This window comes from Rhipicephalus sanguineus, chromosome 3 (genome assembly GCF_013339695.2).
Source record: "Rhipicephalus sanguineus isolate Rsan-2018 chromosome 3, BIME_Rsan_1.4, whole genome shotgun sequence".
Taxonomy (NCBI): domain Eukaryota; kingdom Metazoa; phylum Arthropoda; class Arachnida; order Ixodida; family Ixodidae; genus Rhipicephalus; species Rhipicephalus sanguineus.
This window is the reverse complement of record NC_051178.1, coordinates 204,787,278-204,813,235: the sequence shown is the minus strand read 5'-3', so window position 1 is coordinate 204,813,235 and position 25,958 is coordinate 204,787,278. Positions and strand designations below refer to the sequence as shown.

General features: G+C 44.6%; 1 protein-coding gene and 1 long non-coding RNA gene across 5 annotated transcripts in view; both read right to left on the bottom strand.

Moving 5' to 3' along the window:
- Nucleotides 1-25,958, bottom strand: part of LOC119388138 (uncharacterized) — a 266,896-nt gene that overhangs the window by 27,252 nt on the left and 213,686 nt on the right. The gene's annotated exons all lie outside the window — the stretch shown is intronic.
- Nucleotides 12,920-17,845, bottom strand: LOC125757746 (uncharacterized). Its single transcript, XR_007415514.1, has 2 exons — nucleotides 17,397-17,845; nucleotides 12,920-16,073 (listed from the first exon to the last, which is right to left on the bottom strand). It is a non-coding gene; the product is annotated as an uncharacterized LOC125757746 (long non-coding RNA).

Genomic DNA, 25,958 nt, shown 5'->3' with positions numbered 1-25,958 from the left:
GCGGCCGGATCGAACGCGCGACCTTTGCGTCAGAAGGCACCCTGACCGCTATAACCACCGCGGCGGACTACACCCAATCTTTACTGTTCATAAGATAATTTATTCGCTTTCTTTAGATTTTCTCTCCAGGCTTTCTTTCTGCACAGAATTCTCCGGCGTCTGGAAAGTTAATTCAACCCTACAGTCACAAGCATGCGTTTTTTCCCCGTTTTCGCCACAATTTCGTCATTACAAGTGAGTAAATTGAGGTTTGGCTTGTAAAAAAATAAAAAAGAAGAAGAAAACATCAAATACTATACTTGCGCGTCGCGTTTCAGACAACAAAGGTGTCAAGCTTTGAACAAGCTGACCATCCGCCCTCTGCTTCCTAAATAGCTCCTAGTTGTGCTTGATACACCGGTTGTCACGGGAAAAAGGGGAGAGAATCCGACAAGTCGATAGGTTACATTCGCCAACACCTACCCCGTTGCCCTTTTATACATGTGACTACTACCAAGGGGATTCTATTCTAAGAAAAAAAAAATGTCAATCATCCAACGTCACAAGGAGGAGGACTGAAGGAAAGTCAGAAGGTCATCCCAAACTTCTCTATGCGTGCGACGACCACAACAACATGCTGACTCCAAGGACAGATTGCGTGCTCATCGCAATGCACTGGCGTACTCACCGCTATCTAGAGCGTCCGGCACTTGAGCTCGGCCGTCATGCGGCCACTCTCGACGAGCAGGCCCAGCCGGTTCCTCTCCGAGTCAGCGCAGCGTCCGATGCGAGACTCGATGGCGCTGAACAGGATCTCCAGCTCCCTGAACACATTATGCGAGAGAAATACTCTAATGAGCGTTCGAAAAACTTTGAAAGACACTAAAGAGAAAAAAATTTTTCTCGTGCTAGCAAATTAGGATTTCGCAATACCAAAAGCACCACTTTTACCGCGAGAAGAAGCTTGGTAAGCGGAAAAAAAAACACGCAAAAATAAACTACATGCGGCGACGCCGCCTTGAAGTTCCCGCATCAGCTAGCCGTGACAGCATAGATTTTGACGGCGCCTTCTTGTGCCTATGTGAACGTTTTATGGCAAAAATTGTTTACATCGTGTTATAAGGAACTCAGTCTTAACATGCCAAGTCTCAGGAAATTTCATTGAATCCATGTGGCCTAAATACACAAAAATATCTTGAAGGTCGCCACGTCGCGGTGACGTTCACGCGCTATAGTTCGACGCGAAATTCAAGAATGAAACTTTGACCTTCATTTTTTTCTTCTCCTAATTAACCCGTAATGGAGAATTTAATGGCACTAGAATACTGAAAGAATTATTTATCTATCTAACTGACTTAACGTATCACTTTAGTTTCTCTTTAACCTGGCCATAGTGCGCATGGCACGAGCTTCCCAGACGGTGTATAAGTAACACAAAGGGTGTGTGTGTGGGTAGGGAAAGGAGGGGGGGAGGGGGGGCAGCGATATAACGACGCCACGCATAACACAGGCTACGGACAATTCAATTTACTGAGAGCTGGTCGTCTGAGGCATTTGTCTTGCAGTAAAGTCAAAAGCGCCGTCGTGTAGCAGGCGACGCGGCTGCATCGCGGTCCCCATTGATACGTAGCCAGGCACGGAAGGCCGGTTTCAAGGCATGAACCACGGCTACACGCGCCGCATGAATAACACGCTCATTTGTCTCACCATGCGCTTGGCTGAAATGCATTCTTTTAATTAAATGAAAAGACGCAGACGAAAACGCGAGAAAGAAAGAAAACAGAACATGGCTCGAAAGGGAGGCTAATTTGATTCGAGATGCACAGGTGGCCCCCATAGTTGCATGGAGAAGCATCGTAAACAGTTTGCTGGAATAGCTATGAACCGTGGTGTGTTGAATACATGACGGCTCAGCGGCTGAGAGCGAGGGAGAAGTCGCAAATCGTGTTTCGATCACTGCCACAACTTAGCTTCAATGCACCAACACCCAGGGAATAATAAGGCCGTAACATCTTTCTTTCCAATAGAGAAGACCCTAAATTGGTCGCTTTTATTTTTCATGTGGTGTTGTCAAGTTACCTTTCAAATTATGGTAGAACAACATGAAGCTGCTCTATCATGTCACTCTCTAGGCAGAGCAATGCGAAGAACATTTAAAACCGCAGCATATTGACATAACAGATTTGAGAATTGGGGACCCAAGACGCTGGGCCCCCAAGCTGCACTGGGCAGCCTGCTCTTGCGTTCGGCTGATCAGCAGAGTTCGAGAATTGGGCCAACGCAGGCTGCGTTGCGTCAAGCGCACGGAGCGCCACGAGTGACGAAATTTAAAATCATGCGAGACGCGGGCCATACTGTGCCATGGCCCGCGCTGCGTCTGCGTCTTCTCGCTGGTGACCCAAGACGCCTTGGGGCACCGCGCTAGTTTGCAGTTTTTGCTCTCGGGTCAATGCGAGCGCAAGAGCCCAAGAGTGGCTTGGGTTCTGCGCATGCGCCCTGGCTGCTCGCAAGTTCTTGGGTCCCCAAGCTCCTTGGGCCCCAATTCTCAAACTCTCTATTACCTGCGAACGTTATGCGACGTAGCGCGCAGGGGTTACGAGAAAGGCGCGTAGCGAATGGATCCGCATTAAATTTTACCCGTGGTGTTCCATTACTTGGGTTTTCGCCTTCATCGAAATGCAGCTGCCGTGGACGAGAGGCGTACTCGCCAAATCAGCGGCACCATGATCATAGCCTTGCGCTACCGCGGTGGTTGTGACGTACATTGTAACCGTTAGTCCCTAATACGTTTTCATTCCTGCGCATCGCATTTCGGGCAGCAGTAACCGAAACGCCATTTATCCTGCCCGAGTAAGGACGACATTTTATCAAAAACTTGTTTTCTAACGTACTGCCCATTAGTGGAACGACCCTCCTGCCCACATTACGTGATGATGGATTACGTCCAATTCAAGCCAGCTACAGAAAAACATCGCATCATGTAACCCATAACTTCTATACGCGTACGCATGCATCACAGCCAGTGCCCTAATTGAGGCCTACACTGCAAACGGGTTTGAGCCTTTTACACTGCAAACGCAAACTAGCCGAATTGGGCGTTTTAAGGGCTAAAATCCTCCTTAATACTACCTTCATCTGGACAGTACTACCTTAGGGTGTAATGATGTGGGTGTAATAAAGTTCTGCGTCCTCAATTTTACTTCGTTAAGAAATTATGTGGAAGAAAGGAGGTAAATTCACTATCGGACGCCATTCGTCGAATGGAGTTCGAGAACAAAAAACTCCCATCTCATTTCCTCTGGCATGTTTTCTCTCTTTTTTTTTCCGAAGCTTTCCATAATGCCTTCAGTGCTGGCGGGCATGCATGCAGCTGTGCGGGGGAAAGAAGTAAAAGAAAGAGCGGCATGCTTCAGCGCACTAAAAAATCCCTTGCACAGATAGGCCCAGAGAAAGAGATATACGAGACCCTCCGAACGGCTGGAGAGGAAGCGAGGAAGCCCTTTGGCCTTGCCGGCTGCAGCCTACTGCGGCCGCCCCCGCCAGGTCAAAAGCAAGCCAGACGAGGCGCTATCGAAGTATGGACAAAGCTTCGCGCCGCATGCGCGCGCGAAGAAAAAAAAAACAGAAAAAAAGAAAGAAACGCGAGGAGGGAGTCGTTCCCGCGGCGGCGCGATCGTCGTAGGTAGGCCGGCTAGGCCTTGTGGCCTTGTGAAGCACTCACTTCTCAAGTGATCAGCTGTGTCGGTCGTGTGTGCGCGTTTTGTGCCCGCAGCCTCCTGTGTTCTCACCGCTGGATGTGATATGCGTGGTTTGAAGACAGTGTGACATGCTGCGCTGCGAGTGCGATAATCGCGACGGCCTGTCGACTCAAGCGAGCGTGCCGCTGTGCATTACCAAGCAGATGATGGCACCCTGCGTGCTCGGCACAGTCAGGAACAAAAATGGTAAGTAATACTGATGTTATCTCTCTTTGCGAGCCCTTATCGTCGCTTATGCACCTGTAGATGACCTTCTGCACATTGCGTCGCTTAAAAAGTGCAATGAAAAGCAAAAAAAAAAAAGAAAATAAAATCGGCATGTCAAGCTTGCGAAATGCCCGCCAGCGCACCATGAGCGTGGCATGTAACCCATGCCGTACATTACACGCATGTCATTCATTGTTTCCATGTTACCAGCTGTCATTTATGTACGTCATGCAGTCACGTCACGCTATACCAATCTTGGTATGATATCAAGTTAGAGAACCGGACGCGAGTGCACCAGGCTCCATACCGTAAATGACATACATGTCGTTATTTTCATGTTACTATATGTCATTTATGTTCGTCGCACAATCACGTCACGCTATATCAATTTAGGTGTATGTCAAGCTAGCGAACCGGCCGCGAGCGCACCATGAGCGTGGCGTGTGTACATGACATGCATGTCATTATTTTCATGTTGCCAGCTGTCATTTATGTTGGACGTACAGGCACACTGCACAATACCAATTTTGGTGTATATGAAGCAGGCGAAACGGCCACTAGCGCCCCCGAGACCATGTTGTCAAAATAACGCCATACATGACAAGCGTGTCATGATTTGCACGTTAGAAACTGTCGTTTATGTGCGTCATACACTCTTGTGACGCCATACCTATTTTGGTAAATATCAAGTTAACGAAACAGTTGCAAGAGAACCAAGGGAGTGACGTGTAAGTTATGTCGTTAATGAAATGCATATCATGATTTTCAAGTTAAGACCCATCATTCATTTCTTCATGCAGTCGTGTCATGCCACACGAATTTTGGCATACATCCCATTAACGAAACACCCACACGAGCTATGAGTCGTAGGCGGCTAGATAGATAGGTAGATAGATCCGTTCAAAGTCGTAGAAGTGTTTAACAAATGCTTCGCATTTAAGTCGTTAAACTCAGATAGCAATGATGTGTGATGCATGTTTTGGAACTTCTGTGAATATCACTCATGCTTCATACGACCAGTCAATCGACCCAGGAGTGCGCCCTGATAAAGTTGTTTGCACGATATAATTTTCTTGCCTGCGATAAAGCATGAATGAGGCATGATGCTTTCAGGGAATATACATTAGAGCAAAAGGCCACGGTTATCACATTGTCACATGATGGAATGTGCATAAAGGACAACTTTGTTTTCGATTTATTCTTTTCTCCAACTTCATTTGTTTGTTTTAATCCTTCGTCATCGTGTCAATTTGCGCACATTGACATGTGACAAGACCGTGCGCTCTCATTTTGCAGCATCTACCTTGGATGCAGTCAACTACCCTGGACATCTTTCTCCCGCCATGCAACTGTGAGAACCCACCGAAGCACAGATTGTCAGGAAGTGAAAAGACTTTTCGGCAACAATTTTGCATTGCGCACTCTGCCCGTCTCCTGAAATAGCATATTAAGGTACATAAGCACTGTACCTTCATACATATGCATCAAGGAACAGTGAAATAGCATATCAAGGTACATTAACATCATTAGCTTGGATTCATTTAGCTAGAACGAATAAATAATGTGAAAGCTATACAATGACGGCCATATCATGTGACAGACATCTGCTAAGTGCAGTGTGTATTGTGAAGCACATGCGTTTTATGGTATTGAATGAATGGATAAATGTTTATTCCAGCAAAATACAGGAAATGGGCCTCAAGTGAAAAACGACAATGGTAGCTTGAGAAGTGCGCAAGGCCCAGTAAAGCAAAAAGAGAGACAGAGCAGCAGAAACGTGTGCACGTTCAAAGGCAAAACATATACGCATACAAAAAGAAACAGAAAGACAAAGCAGAAGAAACGTGCACATTCAAAGGCAAAACACCTACGCCATCTGCAAAGTGACAAAATCAAAAAGGGTGAACATTTACGCTAGTGAAAACAATGAAAATCAGAAAACAGTGAAAACAGAAAAGAAGGACAGGCCATTCAACGGCATGGAAGGAATGCACTTCATTGGTCACGTATCAACAGTGGAATTTGCCAAGGCTACATGTGCATATTCTTAGCCATTAGGAGATGTGCAAGGCTAATTTAATCGCATTGATATAAGTCAGCTGTTGAGTCTGTTGAACCAGATTGTTGAATCATCTTGTTTATTCCCTCTCTGTTAATTTGCTGTTTTGCATTATGTTGCCATAGTTTTCAAGGTCAATACATAGTATCATGACTGTTGACACAATTTGACAAGGTGAAAGCGCTGTTATTGTGCCCAGGCCTTAGTTTATCCTCACTAGAAGTGCGCTGTTTATTTTTGCCATGGTTCAGTGCCAAGTTGCCCAATCTTCACTCCTAAACAGAGTAGGTGCGGTTATTCAAGACCTTGCTAAGCATTCACAACCCTTTTAAAGTGTACTTATAATGATAACTTTACTGACATCAAAAACTACCCACATAATGGTAAACATGGCGAGAGTACACTTCTGGTGGTGTTTCGCATTTTTTTTACATCCGTTTGTTTTTCGCCCTGTGCACACGAAGTGAAATGCTCACAAGGAAATACTTAGCAGCATCTCAATGTTGTATTTATTTCGTGTTTTGACAAAATGTCTGCGATAAGGATAGTCAAGTGCGAATCTTTGGTAAGACATTCATTTTTATGTGTACAGAAATCTTAGTGGACTTATTTTTTTGTAATTTTCAGGAATACACTTCTGGCAAAGCAAGCAAGTGTTGCTTGCCCACCAGTCTGTGTTCAAGACAAGTGTATTGTGGGCCATGAGTGTCGGCAGGATTTTGTCTTGGGGTGCAAGGCAGCGTAACGTGTCGGCCTGGTGAGCAGGAGAGCATTGGTGTAGCTTGCGTGGGGTCAAGTGCTGGTGTGTCTTGATGGCGGCAGGTGCCCTTTGTGCAAACCCCTGCCGACACCCATGATTGTGGGAACACCCTGATGTGCCTCACTTTACACTATGTCGAACAGCTCGTACATCTTACCACATTTAGGCCAACACTGGTATTGATGCAGAGTGTGATGCGCAATACTAAGTGAAACCTTTCTGATATCGTGTGCATTTGAAAATTTCGCATTGTTTAAAAAGACGCTGAGTGGGACCCAGTGTTATTCAGCAAACATAAGTCTTAACAGGGGCAGTTGGGCGATGTTGGTGTATATTCATAGTTAAAGAGGGGTGCAAAAAAATCACAGCACAGAGAAATGAAGGGGACAGGATGACGCGCTACTAGCAACTGAAGTTTAATCGAAACCACAGAAAGACGTAAACACACAGTACGAAAAAATTACAAGACTAAACAATCACACATCCACAGAGGAATGAAGGGGGCAGACAGGACAATGCGCTACTAGTAACTGAAGTGTAATCAAAACCACAGAAAGATATCAACACACATGACAAAAAAAAGCCAAGCACATGTTCAACTTCAGTCGTTAGTAGTGTGTCGTTCCATCCCCTTTGTTGCTATGTGTTCTGATTTCGTTTTCACGTTTTCCTTACCTATGAACTGAACTCCTGACTGTTTCACAGTCTCTATATATGTGTGGTCAATTTTATTCATCCTCATGGCATATCAAGTCCTAGGATCCAATGTGCAAAGCGACCAGTCCACTATTTACAGGAATTTTTTATTTAGTGCCTGTGATTGCCTAATTGCAAGTTGACGTTGCAGCCATGGTGCTTGGATTATTTTCAATGTGGTAATTATGCGTAAGCCATCAAGTGAGGAATTAAGGATGAACTTTTGAGTTACAGATGGCACTAGCTGGCATAAAAACATTGAAGCATGGCTGTACTTGTTATGCATATTAGAAGTATTGGTACATTGCAGTCATGTGATTATGCCGACAAGTTCCCAAGCACACTTCCAGAAATTTACGATGGCTTCCAGGTATCTGTGAGTAAATATGTACAGCAACATATGAAGGCAACCTTGTAATTTTGTGGGCATTGCTGAATGCTTTTATGCACCTTGGTAAGTGGACCTACAGTCAACACCACAGGTCTATTTCGGGCTTTTTTGTAGGAAACTCAACTCCAAAATCATGTGCGACATGTTTTGATGCCATAGGGCAAACTAATGCAATAAAAAACTGTACAACTGCCTGTCTACACGGTTTCATATTTCCCAAAAGTGATGCTAGCCTTATTGTACTAATTAGTTGCCTTCGTGTGTAGGCTGACACCAAGTTCCTTGGGTAGCTTATTTTTTGGATTGTACTTACATACTGGCACGGTGAAGTGCACACGTTAGTGCGCATTATGATGAGATTTTACACCCTACTTTCGTATTGCTTTACTGCTGTGAATTATGTATAGTGCTTAGGCTGTACTGTATATGTTGTTCCACGTGTTCAGTTTTGGGAGTAGGTTCTGTGCACGACGATGGAAATATATACCTATATCCTTACATTGACACGAGAACTGCTGCTGTTTTGATTCCAATAAAATGTTGCAACCACTGGTTCTTGTATCAATTGAAGTATGACTACTTGCCATGCATGCAAATTGAAGAAATGAATTTGTGCTTGCAAAACAAATTGCTGAAACACTGCCTGCTCAATGTAACTGCTTGTGTTTATTACCAAACACATTGAACAGATGATTCACAGATTAGGACACATTGTAGAAGATAGGCAACAGAATTAGACAGAAAGTCATCACTGTGTTCTAACGTAGATTGGGTGATCTTTTATCAATAGTAGCATAATTGAAGGTTGCTGTTGTATATAATAAAGTTTAACGTAGTGTGCAGGTGGACGAGGGAGTGCACATATGATAGTTTTTCCAGTTTTCTGCATATTTGCTACAGTCCTCGTGTTTTCTGTGTTACGATTGTGAAATTCTGAATTGCAAACAAGCCAACCTCTCTGCTGCTGGGGTGAAGTAATTCAACAGAATTATATTTTCTCAAGAACAGCTGTTCCATTGAGGAAGAGGGTAATGCTTTTTTTAATGGTTACTGCATCATCTGTCTGAGGGGAGGGCTAAGTACACATGTACGTTCACAAGAGAGAAGTACAAGTACATTAACTTTTTTGTTTTGTGGGAGACCTGTCACTGGTAAACTGGGGAGGTTGTCCTTGACCTCGGGGCACGCGTTAGGCATTCGCTTTAACGCGGTGGCGTGATGCTTACCAATAAAAGCTAATTAGTAAGAAATGTAGGTAGTATCCGAGTATGAAAGCAAAGAAATACTGAATATGCGTTATAGAGAATCACTGAATGCCGTGCTAAAGCGTGCATTGCGAATAAGCGCTAATTGCGGAAATAGATAAGCGTTCAGCTGCACAGAAGGCGCTGCTGCCCCTATAGCTGCGTGCAGCTCGCGGCTGTACGCGCGCATTCAACCTGCATTCAACGCACTTTGTGTAGGCGCGTTACAATGTCCTTGTAACTCCTGGAATTTTCTGCGTGTGTAATTTTCATATGCGAACGCAGGCGGTCCGCGCTAAAGGGTGCATTGCGAATAAGCGCTAATTGCGGAAACAGATTTTTGTTCAGCTGCTCAGAGCTCAGAGCGCGCTGCTGCCCCGTGCGTGCAGCTCGCGGCAGTACGCGCGCATTAAATGCACTTAATGTAGGCGCGTTACAATGTTCTTCTAAGTCGGCATCTGCGTGTGTAACTTTCATATGAGAACGCAGGCGGTCTTCGAACCGCTCATAACACGCTGCCGCATCTGGACGCGCGCAGTTCGCGGCTGCAGAAATAACGAAAATTGCTCCACAGCATACGCTCATGGAATGCACATACGTTCGCTCATCTGAAGATACCTTTGTCACGCTGGTATTCACGAATTTAGCGCGAGCGAAGAGGGCACACGTTTATAATTTTTCTAGCGGCACGACACGGTGAACCGGAGAATTCGGAGCCGAGGGTGTTTACGTCGATCGGCTCGGCCTGCATGACGCCCCACAAATTATGTATTGACCTTCCGCAAGAGCAAACACACGCCGATGGTACAAGAACAGAAGTTCGAAGTTGTGCCGACGGGTTACCAGCCGCTTGTACATACATTGGTACATATATAAGCCCACGAAAAAAGCAAGCTTGCTAGTGGTGGCGCTGTGGTGTAATGGTTATAGTGCTTGCTTTGAGTGCGTGTGGTCGCGAGTTCGATTCCTGTGTCGTGCGTACTTGTATGCAAATGTCATGTTGTGCATAAATACTTTGATGTCCGTTTTCTATTATGTCCTAGTGATGAATAGTAGCGGAAATTAGGCCGGTAAACGTAATATACTGCCTAAATATACTTTTTTTTTTTCATTTCGCGACCGCTCTAGGGCCTCGTATAAAAGGAGGTTTTAAAAGCTCTAAAAAGAAGGAGAAAAACTCTCAATGCGCATTGTTCAAGCCCCCAAAATGGCTTACATAAAAACACCAACTTTACCACCAAAAGGAGGCTTTAAAAGCTCTCAAAAGAACCAGAAAAACTTCCAATGCGCTCCGTTCAAGCCCTCAAAATGAGTTCAATAAAAACACAAATTTACCTCCTTAGTTCCGTCTAATCACTGCCTTAAAGGATGTAAATAAAACCTCCTTTTGAACCTCTTTTCGAAGGGGGTTTTGCGTAGTACCTTTCGGATGCACGTTATGCGTCGAGCCCGAAACTCCCTACACTGCAAACGGGTTTGAGCCTTTTAGGGAGTTTCGGGCTCGACGCATAACGTGCATCCGAAAGGTACTACGCAAAACCCCCTTCGAAAAGAGGTTCAAAAGGAGGTTTTATTTACATCCTTTAAGGCAGTGATTAGACGGAACTAAGGAGGTAAATTTGTGTTTTTATTGAACTCATTTTGAGGGCTTGAACGGAGCGCATTGGAAGTTTTTCTGGTTCTTTTGAGAGCTTTTAAAGCCTCCTTTTGGAGGTAAAGTTGGTGTTTTTATGTAAGCCATTTTGGGGGCTTGAACAGAGCGCATTGAGAGTTTTTCTCCTTCTTTTAGAGCTTTTAAAACCTCCTTTTATACGAGGCCCTAGAGCGGTCGCGAAATGAAAAAAAAAAAAGTATATTTCAGGCACTATATTACGTTTACCGGCTAATTTCCGCTACTATTCATCACTAGGACATAATAGAAAACGGACACCAAAGTATTCATGCACAAACATGACATTTGCATACAAGTACGCACGACACAGGAATCGAACTCGCGACCACACGCACTCAAAGCAAGCACTATAACCATTACACCACAGCGCCACCACTAGAAAGCTTGCTTTTTTCGTGGGCTTATATATGTACCAATGTATGTACAAAGCGGCTGGTAACCCGTCGGCACAACTTCGAACTTCTGTTCTTGTACCATCGGCGTGTGTTTGCTCTTGCGGAAGGTCAATACATAATTTGTGGGGCGTCATGCAAGCCGAGCCGATCGACGTAAACACCCTCGGCTCCGAATTCTCCGGTTCACCGTGTCGTGCCGCTAGAAAAATTATAAACGTGTGCCCTCTTCCCTCGCGCTAAATTCGTGAATACCAGCGTGACAAAGGTATCTTCAGATGAGCGAACGTATGTGCATTCCATGAGCGTATGCTGTGGAGCAATTTTCGTTATTTCTGCAGCCGCGAACTGCGCGCGTCCAGATGCGGCAGCTGTTATGAGCGGTTCGAAGACCGCCTGCGTTCTCATATGAAAGTTACACACGCAGATGCCCGACTTAGAAGAACATTGTAACGCGCCTACATTAAGTGCATTTAATGCGCGCGTACTGCCGCGAGCTGCACGCAGGGGCAGCAGCGCGCTCTGAGCTCTCTGAGCAGCTGAACAAAAATCTGTTTCCGCAATTAGCGCTTATTCGCAATGCACCCTTTAGTGTGGACCGCCTGCGTTCGCATATGAAAATTACACACGCAGAAAATTCGGGAGTTACAAGGACATTGTAACGCGCCTACACAAAGTGCGTTGAATGCAGGTTGAATGCGCGCGTACAGCCGCGAGCTGCACGCAGCTATAGGGGCAGCAGCGCCTTCTGAGCAGCTGAACGCTTATCATTTCCGCAATTAGCGCTTATTCGCAATGCACGCTTTAGCACGGCATTCAGTGCTTCTCTATAACGCATATTCAGTATTTATTTGCTTTCATACTCGGATACTACCTACATTTCTTACTAATTAGCTTTTATTGGTAAGCATCACGCCACCGCGTTAAAGCGAATGCCTAACGCGTGCCCCAAGGTCAAGGACAACCTCCCCAGTTTACCAGTGACAGGTCTCCCATAACACAAAAAAATGTACTTGCACTTCTCTCTTGTGAACAGGGGCGTAGCCAGAAATTTTTTTCGGGGGGGGGGGGGGGGTTCAACCATACTTTATGTATGTTCATGCGGGCGTTTGTATGTGTGTGTGCCTATATAAGCAAGCAAAACAAAAATTTCGGGGGGGGGGGTTTGAACCCTCCCAACCCCCCCGCCCCGCTTGGCTACGCCCCTGCTTGTGAACGTCCATGTGTACTTGGCCCTCCCCTCAGACAGATGATGCAGTACTCATTAAAAGAAAGCATTACCCTCTTCCTCAATGGAACAGCTGTTCTTGAGAAAATATGGTTCTGTTGAATTACTTCACCGCAGCAGCAGAGAGGTTGGCTTGTTTGCAATTCAGAATTTCACAATCGTAACACAGAAACACGAGGACTGTAGCAAATATGCAGAAAACTGGAAAAACTATCATATGTGCACTCCCTCGTCCACCTGCACACTGCGTTAAACTTTATATATACAACAGCAACCTTCAATTATGCTACTATTGATAAAAGATCACCCAATCTACGTTAGAACACAGTGATGACTTTCTGTCTAACTTTCTGTTGCCTATCTTCTACAATGTGTCCTAATCTGTGAATCATCTGTTCAATGTGTTTGGTAATAAAACACAAGCAGTTACATTGAGCAGGCAGTGTTTCAGCAATTTGTTTTGCAAGCACAAATTCATTTCTTCAATTTGCATGCAAGGCAAGTAGTCATACTTCAATTGATACAAGAACCAGTTGTTGCAACATTTTATTGGAATCAAAACAGCAGCAGTTCTCGTGTCAATGTAAGGATATAGGTATATATTTCCATCGTCATGCACAGAACCTACTCCCAAAACTGAATACGTGGAACAACATATACAGTACAGCCTAAGCACTATACATAATTCACAGCAGTAAAGCAATACGAAAGTAGGGTGTAAAATCTCATCATGATGCGCACTAACGTGTGCACTTCACCGTGCCAGTATGTAAGTACAATCCAAAAAAATAAGCTACCCAAGGAACTTGGTGTCAGCCTACACACGAAGGCAACTAATTAAATTAGTACAATAAGGCTAGCATCACTTTTGGGAAATATGAAACCGTGTAGACAGGCAGTTGTACAGTTTTTTTTTTGCATTAGTTTGCCCTATGACATCAAAACATGTCGCACATGATTTTGGAGTTGAGTTTCCTACAAAAAGCCCGAAATAGACCTGTGGTGTTGACTGTAGGTCCACATACGAAGGTGCATAAAAGCATTCAGCAATGCCCACAAAATTACAAGGTTGCCTTTATATGTTGCTGTACATATTTACTCACAGATACCTGGAAGCCATCGTAAATTTCTGGAAGTGTGCTTGGGAACTTGTCGGCATAATCACATGACTGCAATGTACCAATACTTCTAATATGCATAACAAGTACAGCCATGCTTCAATGTTTTTATGCCAGCTAGTGCCATCTGTAACACCTGTAACTCAAAAGTTCATCCTTAATTCCTCACTTGATGGCTTACGCATAATTACCACATTGAAAATAATCCAAGCACCATGGCTGCGACGTCAACTTGCAATTAGGCAATCACAGGCACTAAATAAAAAAATTCCTGTAAATAGTGACTGCTCGCTTTGCACATTGGATCCTAGGACTTGAAATGCCATGAGGATGAATAAATATTGACCTCACATATATAGAGACTGTCAAACAGTCAGGAGTTCAGTTCATAGGTAAGGAAAACGTGAAAACGAAGTCAGAACACAGAGCAACAAAGGGGACGGAACGACACACTACTAACAACTGAAGTTGAACATGTGCTTGGCTTTTTTAGTCATGTGTGTTTATATCTTTCTGTGGTTTTGATTACACTTCAGTTACTAGTAGCGCATTGTCCTGTCTGCCCCCTTCATTCCTCTGTGGATGTGTGATTGTTTAGTCTTGTAATTTTTTCGTACTGTGTGTTTACATCTTTCTGTGGTTTCGATTAAACTTCAGTTGCTAGTAGCGCGTCATCCTGTCCCCTTGATTTCTCTGTGCTGTTATTTTTTTTGCACCCTCTTTAACTATGAATATACACCAACTCACCCAACTGCCCCTGTTAAGACTTATGTTTGCTGAATAACACTGGGTCCACTCAGCGTCTTTTTAAACATTGCGAAATTTTCAAATGCACAAGATATCAGAAACGTTTCACGCAGCATTGCGCATAACACTTTGCATCAATACCAGTGTTGGCCTAAATGTGGTAAGATGTACGAGCTGTTCGACATAGTGTAAAGTGAGGCACATCAGGGTGTTCCCACAATCATGGGTGTCGGCAGGGGTTTGCACAAAGGGCACCTGCCGCCATCAAGACACACCAGCACTTGACCCCCACGCAAGCTACACCAATGCTCTCCTGCTCACTAGGCCGACACGTTACGCTGCCTTGCACCCCCAAGACAAAATCCTGCCGACACTCATGCCCACAATACACTTGTCTTGAACACAGACTGGTGGGCAAGCAACACTTGCTGCTTTGCCAGAAGTGTATTCCTGAAAATTACAAAAAAATAAGTCCACTAAGATTTCTGTACACATAAAAATGAATGTCTTACCAAAGATTCGCACTTGACTATCCTTATCGCAGACATTTTGTCAAAACACGAAATAAATACAACATTGAGATGCTGCTAAGTATTTCCTTGTGAGCATTTCACTTCGTGTGCACAGGGCGAAAAACAAACGGATGTAAAAAAAATGCGAAACACCACCAGAAGTGTACTCTCGCCATGTTTACCATTATGTGGGTAGTTTTTGATGTCAGTAAAGTTATCATTATAAGTACACTTTAAAAGGGTTGTAAATATTAGCAAGGTCTTGATTAACCGCACCTACTCTGCTTAGGAGTGAAGATTGGGCAACTTGGCACTGAACCATGGCAAAAATAAACAGCGCACTTCTAGTGAGGATAAACTAAGGCCTGGGCACAATAACAGCGCTTTCACCTTGTCAAATTGTGTCAACAGTCATGATACTATGTATTGACCTTGAAAACTATGGCAACATAATGCAAAACAGCAAATTAACAAGAGGGAATAAACAAGATGATTCAACAATCTGGTTCAACAGACTCAACAGCTGACTTATATCAATGCGATTAAATTAGCCTTGCACATCTCCTAATGGCTAAGAATATGCACATGTAAATTCCACTGTTGATACGTGACCAATGAAGTTGCATTCCTTCCATGCCATTGAATGGCTGTTCCTTCTTTTCTGTTTTCACTGTTTTCTGATTTTCATTGTTTTCACTAGCGTAAATGTTCACCCTTTTTGATTTTGTCACTTTGCAGATGGCGTAGGTGTTTTGCCTTTGAATGTGCACGTTTCTTCTGCTTTGTCTTTCCTGTTTCTTTTTGTATGCGTATATGTTTTGCCTTTGAACGTGCACACGTTTCCGCTGCTCTGTCTCTCTTTTTGCTCTACTGGGCCTTGTACACTTCTCAAGCTACCATTGTCGCTTTTCACTTGAGGCCCATTTCCTGTATTTTGCTGGAATAAACATTTATCCATTCATTCAATACCATAAAACACATGTGCTTCACAATACACACTGCACTTAGCAGATGTCTGTCACATGATATGGCCGTCATTTAACATGATTTATTCGTTCTAGTTAAATGAATCCAAGCTAATGATGTTAATGTACCTTGATATGCTATTTCACTGTTCCTTGATGCATATGTATGAAGGTACAGTGCTTATGTACCTTAATATGCTATTTCAGGAGACGGGCAGAGTGCGCAATGCAACATTGTTGCCGAAAAGTCTTTTCACTTCCTGACAATCTGTGCTTCGGTGGGTTCTCACAGTTGCATGGCGGGAGAAAGATGTCCAGGCTAGTTGACTGCATCCAAGGTAGATGCTGCAAAATGAGAGCGCACGGTCTTGTCACATGTCAATGTGCGCAAATTGACACGATGACGAAGGATTAAAACAAACAAATGAAGTTGGAGAAAAGAATAAATCGAAAACAAAGTTGTCCTTTATGCACATTCCATCATGTGACAATGTGATAACCGTGGCCTTTTGCTGTAATGTATATTCCCTGAAAGCATCATGCCTCATTCATGCTTTATCGCAGGCAAGAAAATTATATCGTGCAAACAACTTTATCAGGGCGCACTCCTGGGTCGATTGACTGGTCGTATGAAGCATGAGTGATATTCACAGAAGTTCCAAAACGTGCATCACACATCATTGCTATCTGAGTTTAACGACTTAAATGCGAAGCATTTGTTAAACACTTCCACAACTTTGAACGGATCTATCTACGTATCTATCTAGCCGCCTACGACTCATAGCTCGTGTGGGTGTTTCGTTAATGGGATGTATGCCAAACTTCGTGTGGCATGACACGACTGCATGAAGAACATGAATGATGGGTCTTAACCTGAAAATCATGATATGCATTTCATTAACGACATGATTTACACGTCACTCTCTTGGTTCTCTTGCGACTGTTTCGTTAACTTGATATTTACCAAAACAGGTATGGCGTCACAAGAGTGTATGACGCACATAAACGACAGTTTCTAACATGCAAATCATGACACGCTTGTCATGTATGGCGTTATTTTGACAACATGGACTCGGGGGTGCTAGTGGCCGTTTCGCCTGCTTCATATACACCAAAATTGGTATTGTGCAGTGTGACTGTACGTCCAACATAAATGACAGCTGGCAACATGAAAATAATGACATGCATGTCATGTACACACGCCACGCTCATGGTGCGCTCGCGGCCGGTTCGCTAGCTTGACATACACCTAAATTGATATAGCGTGACGTGATTGTGCGACGAACATAAATGACATATAGTAACATGAAAATAACGACATGTATGTCATTTACGGCATGGAGCCTGGTGCACTCACGTCCGGTTCTCTAACTTGATATCATACCAAGATTGGTATAGCGTGACGTGACTGTATGACGTACATAAATGACGGCTGGTAACATGGAAACAATGAATGACATGCGTGTAATGTACGGCATGGGTCACATGCCACGCTCATGGTGCGCTGGCGGGCATTTCGCAAGCTTGACATGCCGATTTTCTTTTCTTTCTTTTTTTTTTTTTGCTTTTCATTGCACTTTTCAATCGACGCAATGTGCAGAAGGTCATCTACAGGTGCATAAGCGACGGTAAGGGCTCGCAAAGAGAGGGAACATCAGTATTACTTACCATTTTTGTTCCTGACTGTGCCGAGCACGCAGGGTGCCCATCATCTGCTTGGTAATGCACAGCGGCACGCTCGCTTGAGTCGACAGGCCGTCGCGATTATCGCACTCGCAGCGCAGCATGTCGCACTGTCGTCAAACCACGCATATCACATCCAGCGGCGAGAACACAGTGAGGCTGCAGGCACAAAACGCGCACACACGACCGACACAGCTGATCACTTGAGAAGTGGCGTTCACAAGGCCTAGCCGGCCTTGCTACGACGAGGCGCTGGTACGACGATCGCGCCGCCGCGGGAACGACTCCCTCCTCACGTTTCTTTCTTTTTTCTGTTTTTTTTTTCTTCGCGCGCGCATGCGGCGCGAAGCTTTGTCCCATTTCACTTCAATAGCGCCTCGTCTGGCTTGCTTTTGACCTGGCGGGGGCGGGCCGCCAAGGCCAAAGGGCTTCCTCGTTTCCTCTCCAGCCGTTCGGAGGGTCTCGTATATTTCTTTCTCTGGGCTATCTGTGGAAGGGATTTTTAGTGCGCTGAAGCATGCCGCCTCTTTCTTTTACTTCTTTCCCCCGCACAGCTGCATGCATGCCCGCCAGCACTGAAGGCATTATGGAAAGCTTCGAAAAAGAAAAAAAAAGAGAAAACATGCCAGAGGAAATGAGATGGGAGTGTTTTGGTTCTTGAACTCCATTCGACGAATGGCGTCAGATAGTGAATTTACCTCCTTTCTTCCACATAATTTCTTAACGAAGTAAAACTGAGGACGCAGAACTTTATTACACCCACCTCATTACACCCTAAGGTAGTACTGTCCAGATGAAGGTAGTATTAAGGAGGATTGTAGCCCTTAAAACGCCCAATTAGGCTAGTTTGCGTTTGCAGTGTAGTATACAGGTGCTATCATCTGCCCCCTGGCACTGTAGAAAATGTATGGCGCTCCGATGTCCCGAAGCCATTAAATTTAGGAATGGGTACGCTACCTTTGAAGCAGCAGTCGCTTTCGAGTCTTTCACTACAGTCTCACGCAATAAATCCAAAGTGAGCAGTCCAAATTGCGATGGCAGCTGAACTTCGGCTCTAAATAAATGAATGTGCGCTGATTAGGGAAATCAAATGCGCTGACAAGCTCACCGTACTACTGCGTTCGGCAAAGGGCTTGCTTGGAGTCAATCTTGTACTACTGGCATAGCAGGAGGGAGGAGGGAGGGAGGTTCAAGCTACCTACAGATTTCTTTAAAGTTTTCCATGTGTATATACATAAACACACATGAACATACATAAAGGACGGTTAAACCGACCCCCCTCCCCCCCTTCAAAAAAAAATTTCTGACTATGGCCCTGTCTGGTGCAGATAGCCTTTAACGTAAGCGGTTTCTGGAATACTATATACGTAGCGCTTTTGCGTCGTTTGCAAACGTAGTAATATCGACTGCTAACCGCCTTTGAGGATGAACATAATGACAGCTGGTAGCGACAGGGCAAGCTGAAGTCCATGAAGGCTACGTTTGAGAGGGCGGTTCGTCAAAGAAGGAGAAATGAAAAGGTCTCTGTTTTCTGCCTGCCGCCGTGGAGGCAGGGCTCAGCGCATTTAGGGACGGGGAATGGAGAAGTAAAGATGACAGGAAGAAGGCGAGAGTAGCATGGCAAGAGAGTATCTTGTCAGCGCAGGCGGGAGCACGAGGCCAAGGCGTTGGGTCTGCAGGAGCCGCAAACTCGAAGAAGGGTTGCAGGGCTGGTATCTTCGACCGTGCGCGAAGGAGGAAGTCCTCCGCAGTTGTCGCAGGGAGAGCGAGTAGGCGATAGCGGCTCTCCATCTCGCATCGCTCAGCGGGTTGCGTCGCGAGACAGTGTTCGTGCTAGGACGTACTACACCATCCTAATTTTTTTACCAGAACGCGCGAGCGCCGACCACCGACTTGATAAGCGCCGTATGACTGAGCACAGCGGTCCGGAGCAGCTTTCGTCTGCCAGGCTGATATGCGAGACGGACCCAATCCCACCTGCTCTTTTAACAGCTCTGCTGTTAAGGCGGCCGTTAGTATGTGAGCTGCTAACAGAAACGATCGTCGTCCTGAACCGGCACGCGCTCTCTTCATCCTTTTCTGCGTCATCGTCTTCTTCTTCATCTTCCGCTTTCTCTCCGAGAACTCGTGCGCCGATTTCTCCGGCACGGAATGCAATAACTCTGATGGGCGAGACGACGAGTACAGAGAGAGAGAGAGAGAGAGAAAGAAATAAAGACAGAGAAAGAGAAATTCTAGGGGAAAAGTTTCTTCGCGAGGCAGCATTCGATCCTACGTACCCACGATATGAAGGCGAGCGTCTTAAGCATTCGGCTATCCATGCACGCTAAGAGAGCGTAGCATAGTCTTGCAATGTGCAGTATAGCGAGGAAATGGGAAAGGAAAGTGTTGGTGAGGAGGACAGATGTGAGGATGAGGAGGAGAGAAGGGAGGGGAGAGAGTAAAGCATAGCATAGTAAGAAAGAGAGAGACTATCGAAGATAAAAAAAGAAATAGAGAGCGAGATAAAGAAATAGAAAGAGAAAGCGAGAAAAACAGTTTGAGAGTAAGAAAGAGAAGTGAAGAGAAAGAAAAATATAAAGACCGAGAAATAGAATGAAACGTATAAGAGACAAAGAAATAAATAGAAATAAACAGACAAAAAAGGAAAACGCGAGAAGAAAGAGAAAAACGAGAGAAATAAAAATACAGAGGAAGAAAGAAAGAGAAAGTTTGAAAAACTTAGTAAAACAGCAACAGCCAGGACTACCTACGTGCTCATCAGCTCCGCTGTCTCTTTGGCATTAAGCCTTCAGTGCATGCTACGCTATTTTTTTTAATTTTTTACTCTCTTTTTTATCTGTTTGTGGCTTGCAGTTGCAGACATCTTTCTGGCACAGGAAAGTGCTGCGCGAATCACAGAATAAGAAAAAAAGAATGCTGATACCCACGTAGTATGATCAGTGTGTGCGTATCACATACCATCCATCTCAAGCGCGATCACTTGACTTTTTCTTATAACTCGATGATAACTGGACCCGTCTCGTCGACTTCGGCCTCCATCCGACTGTGGCTTGGGGTCGCTTTCACCAAATCTTTGGCCTTCCGAATCGGCATAGAAGACAGTGCTGCTTGCCGCCACTGCGGCAGCGATAGACCACGTTCTTTGTCGCTGCCCTTGCTACAGCGCACACAGACTGCCGCTGGTTGCTGTGTTGGTCCCCCTTGACGACAGACCCCTGTCGGAACAGTCAGTGCTAGAATGCCGAGCCGAACCGTATTCACACCGGAAATCAATTAAGGCCTTACTGAACTTTTTGCGTGGCAGTGACCTACAGAATGGGCTGTAGTACTCCCTCTCTACACCTTGCTTTTGTTTACGTTTTTAAATGCGAAGCATTTCTTAGCGAACTTCTGCGACTTTGAGCGTATCTATCTATCTATCTATCTATCTATCTATCTATCTATCTATCTATCTATCTATCTATCTATCTATCTATCTATCTATCTATCTATCTATCTATCTATCTATCTATCTATCTATCTATCTATCTATCTATCTATCTATCTATCTATCTATCTATCTATCTATCTATCTATCTATCTATCTATCTATCTATCTATCTATCTATCTATCTATCTATCTATCTATCTATCTATCTATCTATCTATCTATCTATCTATCTATCTATCTAGCCGCCTACGACTTTGTGCTCTCCTGGTCGCTTGGTTAATCGAATGTACACCAAAATTGGTATCGTAACATGACTGTATGACGAAGATAAATGACAAGTCATAACATGAAAATCATGACACGCATGTCATGTACAGCATGACTTACGTGCCACGCTCATGGTGCGCTGTCGGCCGTTTCGCTAGCTCGATCTACCCCGAAATTGGTATTGCGTGACGTGACTGTGTGACGAACATAACACACGAGTTAACATGAAGATCATGACACGCATGTCATGTACAGCATGACTTACGTGCCACGCTCATGGGGCGCTGGCGGCCGTTTCGCTAGCTTGATCTACCCCGAAATTGGTATTGCGCGACGTGACTGTGTGACGAACATAAAAACACGAGTTAACATGAAAATCATGACACGCATGTCATGTACAGCATGACTTACGTGCCACGCTCATGGTGCGCTGGTGGCCGTTTGGCTAGCTTTATATACACCAAAGTTGGTATCTTGCGACGTAACTGTGTAACGAAAATAAATAATAACACGAGTTAACATGAAAATCATGACACGCATGTCACGTGCAGCATGACTTACGTGCCACGCTCATGTGGCGCTGGCGGCCGTTTCGCTAGATTGATCTACCCCGAAGTTGGTATTGCGCGACGTTACTGTGTGACGAACATAAATAATAGGAGTTAACATGAAAACCATGACACGCATTTTCCTTAGTGACCTACAAGACGATGTATGCAGCTCTTTGCTGGCTGCTTCGCATTACATCGATTCCCACAATGCGTGGTATCTGCCGGCTTATTTTTTTCACGTGCCTGCTCTTCTCTCCGCTTTCCTTTCCATCTTTCTTTTCCTTTCCTCCTCCCCTTAGTGTAGGGTAGCAAACTGGGTGCTAGAATTCTGGTTGACCACCCACCCTTTCTGTCATTTTAATCTCTCTCTCTCTCTCTCTCTCTCTCTCTCTATATATATATATATATATATATATATATATATATATATATATATATATATATATATATATATATATATATATATAGAGAGAGAGAGAGAGAGAGAGAGAGAGAGAGAGAGAGCCTAGCAGAAGACAGCTGCACAGGGCTGCTCATCGCGCGCACGCGCGTACTCTCGTTCATTTTGCCTCTGTGATCCGTCCAAAGGCGCTTATCGACTCGGCGGTCGACGCTCGCGCATTCAGGTTGAAATACTGGGAGGCTTACAATAACGAAACATATAATGCGACGTAATTGTGGGGTTTTACGCGCCAAAACTACCATATGATTGAGGCGCGCCGTTGTGAGAGGACTCCGGAATATTTTAGACCACAGGATGTTCTCTAACGTGCACATAAATCTAAGTAGTATCCTTGCATTTCGCCTCCGTGAAAATGCCGTCGGCGTGGTAAGGACTCGAACCCGCATCCTCGAGCGATAGCTTACATGCCAAGCTACCACCGCGGGTGAGGACTCAGGTAGCATAATGGGGCTTTTCATAATAATTTATTAGGACGGTTTAATATTACTGCAAGTCGATCCTCAATAGTCCATAGAAACACGAAAATTTAGAGAGCGGACGGAATAATTCCTAAAAGGCAACCACCAAAAATCCCCCCCCCCCCTCCCTCCGCGTGCAAACGCGCACGCACACACTACTAAGCTAAGCAACTAAATATCTAATTTTTCTTTATACATGGGGCGTAGCATTGAAATATCGAACCGCAAACATGCAGTTTTGACAAACGCCGCCATTAACCCTGCAAACAGCCGAAGGCTACCGAGAAGATATCACTAATGACAAAACGCTTCCGCGCCCCCCTCATCGTCAACGAGAATATTTGTATGAATGTAATTACTACCGCACAGCGCTTCCTAACATCAAAAAAAAGAAAAGAAAAGAAAGCCCCTGCTTTTAGTAAAGATGTACAAAACGCGCGAAGGGCTTCGAATACAGCTTTTCAAGTCAGGCCACGGATGAAAACAGTAAAACATAATTTTTTTCCCAATCTGACAGGAAACAATGTTTCACCGTGTGTTCCCTTAATTAAGCACCGTAGTTGAAGTACTGCACGGCTAAAGAGCCTGAGGCATAGTTTTTTTTTTTCGATTGCGTTTTGTACGTCCCTTTCTCAGTCTCTCCTCCTTCTTTCTTTCGTAGGGCGTGGAACAACCCTAAATGCAATAGGAACCACGTGCGGTTAAAACCCATTATCTGAATGTCGTACTCTTATAATGTATTGTGCCCGAGGCACCCGAAAATAAATTAAAAGGAGCTATACGGCTCGTCGCTTAACCATAAACTTCTTCAATCGAATGGTGTTTTATTGATTCATTGATTCTTCATTGATCTAAAGAAAACGGCACATCACAAAACTGTTCAGTCAGTAGCCTAAGCGTTACTGAAGGCCCATGATTATACGTATACTGCGGTAGCTTATTAAACCGGCATGATAACCTTGAAAGTAACACAAATAAGTACGAAGATAAATGTAAGATGCGTGGAAGTTACACCTTCGGGAACAGGAAGTCCTTCCCTGCAACTGGCAAGGTTTGTCATCCTTGCGTGTAAATAGGTTTCGCTCCAGGAAAGAACGATCTCCATTACAAAAGTGCGGTCGTACGTCTTCACAATTGGTGCGAGTGAGTGGATTCTCCAAACGGCGTTTATTATTGTCTTTACTCTTCTGTTACTCTTTGCCCGCCACGGTGGTCTAGTGGTTATGGTGCTCGACTGCTGACCCGAAGGTCACGGGATCAAATCCCGGCCACGGAGGCCGCATTTTCGATGGAGGCGAAAATACTTGAGGCCCGTGTACTTAGATTTAGGTGCATGTTTAAAAACACGAGATGGTCAAAATTTCCGGAGGCCTCCACTACGGCGTCCCTCATAATAATATCGTGGTTTCGGGACGTTAAACCGCAACAATTGTTACTAAGAAAGTAAAGTGGACGAAGAGATAACTTGCCGCCGGCAGGTTATCTTTTCGTCCACTTTACTTTCTTCACATTTATATTCTAATTACTACAAATAACACCCCCTATACTTTCCCTGGCATTATTGTCTGTTAGTTCTCATTAATATTGTGTCTCGCAAAAAAAAAAACGAGCCCTTAAATGTCACCTTGTTTCCTTCGCATTCAAAGTATTTATCGCCTGACTGAGGCGACGTTTCAAAAATTTACAAGAACAAATTATTGACTGGTTGTCAGGAATATGATCATAAGTGTCTCTTTGGTAATGCGCGCTGCCCAGTGGTATCTTACAGAACTGATGATGCAATGGACTAACAGCGAAAGTCATCTCGTTGCAACAGTCTTCATACAGTAATCACTCCTGGCTGCTTCTCGTTCCCTTTCGGGTGGCGTGTCAGTGCCCTCTAGGCAATAAAACGACGAAGCTGAAGGTTAAATACCCATAGAAGAAAAGCGAGAAAACTAAACTGCCAGTTCGAACTTATGCGGCGCGATTAACAGACGACGTTTCAGTCATTCCTCTCGATGGTGTACTATAGTCACTATAACGGCGAAAACAACAATTTAAATGTTTTGATTTTCTTTCAAACCGTCCTTAGCGCCACCTGACACCGCTCTCTTGCAAAACAGCCATCTATGAAACGCGGGTTCGAAATAACAATCCCCGAATCCGAAATTGCCTCCTGTTCACACCTCCGTAAAGAGAGTTGTTTCCTATATATGCATCCGAGCAGTAACGTTAGATGGGAACTGAATATGTGGCCCTTCTTTTGCGTTCGGCATTCAGAAATGTACTAAGTTCAGTGCTTCCAGAGATCATATGCTCCAGTTTATGCGCAGCGAACAGCCAGAAGAAACAAATCGTGTCGCCCGTATGTATACTATAGGCGCAGCACTTATGAAGCATGCTTAGTTTGATGCAACGTCGGCATGCGTGACTCACGGCACGCCACATCAATGGCGGAATTTTAGCTGAACTCAACACTCTATTGCGACGATCGCCCTGTCTCCGGGCTTTCTTTCTTATTTCTTTTTCTCGAGCCGTCACGTATAGGACTTTGCTGATTACGCCGTAAAACACATTGTGCGTGTCAACGAAACGGCTGGCAATAACATTACTTCCACGTCGCCTGTACCGGTCGCTGACCGAAGCACGGTAACTGTCTGCGGTTCGGTGGGTAATTTAGAAAAGGCACTGGTTTCGCTATATATTCATTTTGTTTTGGCGCTTCCCTTAGAAAAGACACATCCATCCGTTTTTGCCGTTATAACTTGCCGGTGCTATTAAGTCTACCCGCTCCAATACACAGGCAGCAAGACGGTTTTTGTTTTCTTGAAGCTGCGCGTTCGGTAACCGAGCCAGTGTTTTGTGCAAGAGGCCCTGTCTGTTTAGTCATGTCTGTCGAATATGCTCCTTTCTTTCTTTCCGCCTAGACTTCGTGCTGCTGACACCGCTGTTGGGAGGGAACCAAGGGAAAATGACAGGGGTCGTCGTATTCATCTTTCTTTCGCCTGAAACCAGATGATATTGCGAACGTGCACGCCATTCAAATCTTGTAAACAGAGACGCCTAACTAGCTGTTTCTTTATACTGGCTCAGTGCATGCGGCAGGAATTTCTTTCTCATTATCTTCCCTCGTCGTCTATGCGAACCAAATGCTTAAAAATCGTTTTAGAGCACAACCAGCATATCTGAGGAGTTCTGTTCTGCCAGAGTTACACGAAAAATGCTGGCATGAGTATAGTAGTAGTAGAAAAGTTTATTTTTCGTTTTGCTTGTGAAGTACCAGATGGTGGAGCCCTCATTCCAGGGCCCAATTTGTTGCATTTTCAGAATTTTAAAAGGAAAGAGTCGTTTGTTAGTGTTAGTCAGTCAGTCAGTCAGTCAGTCAGTCAGTCA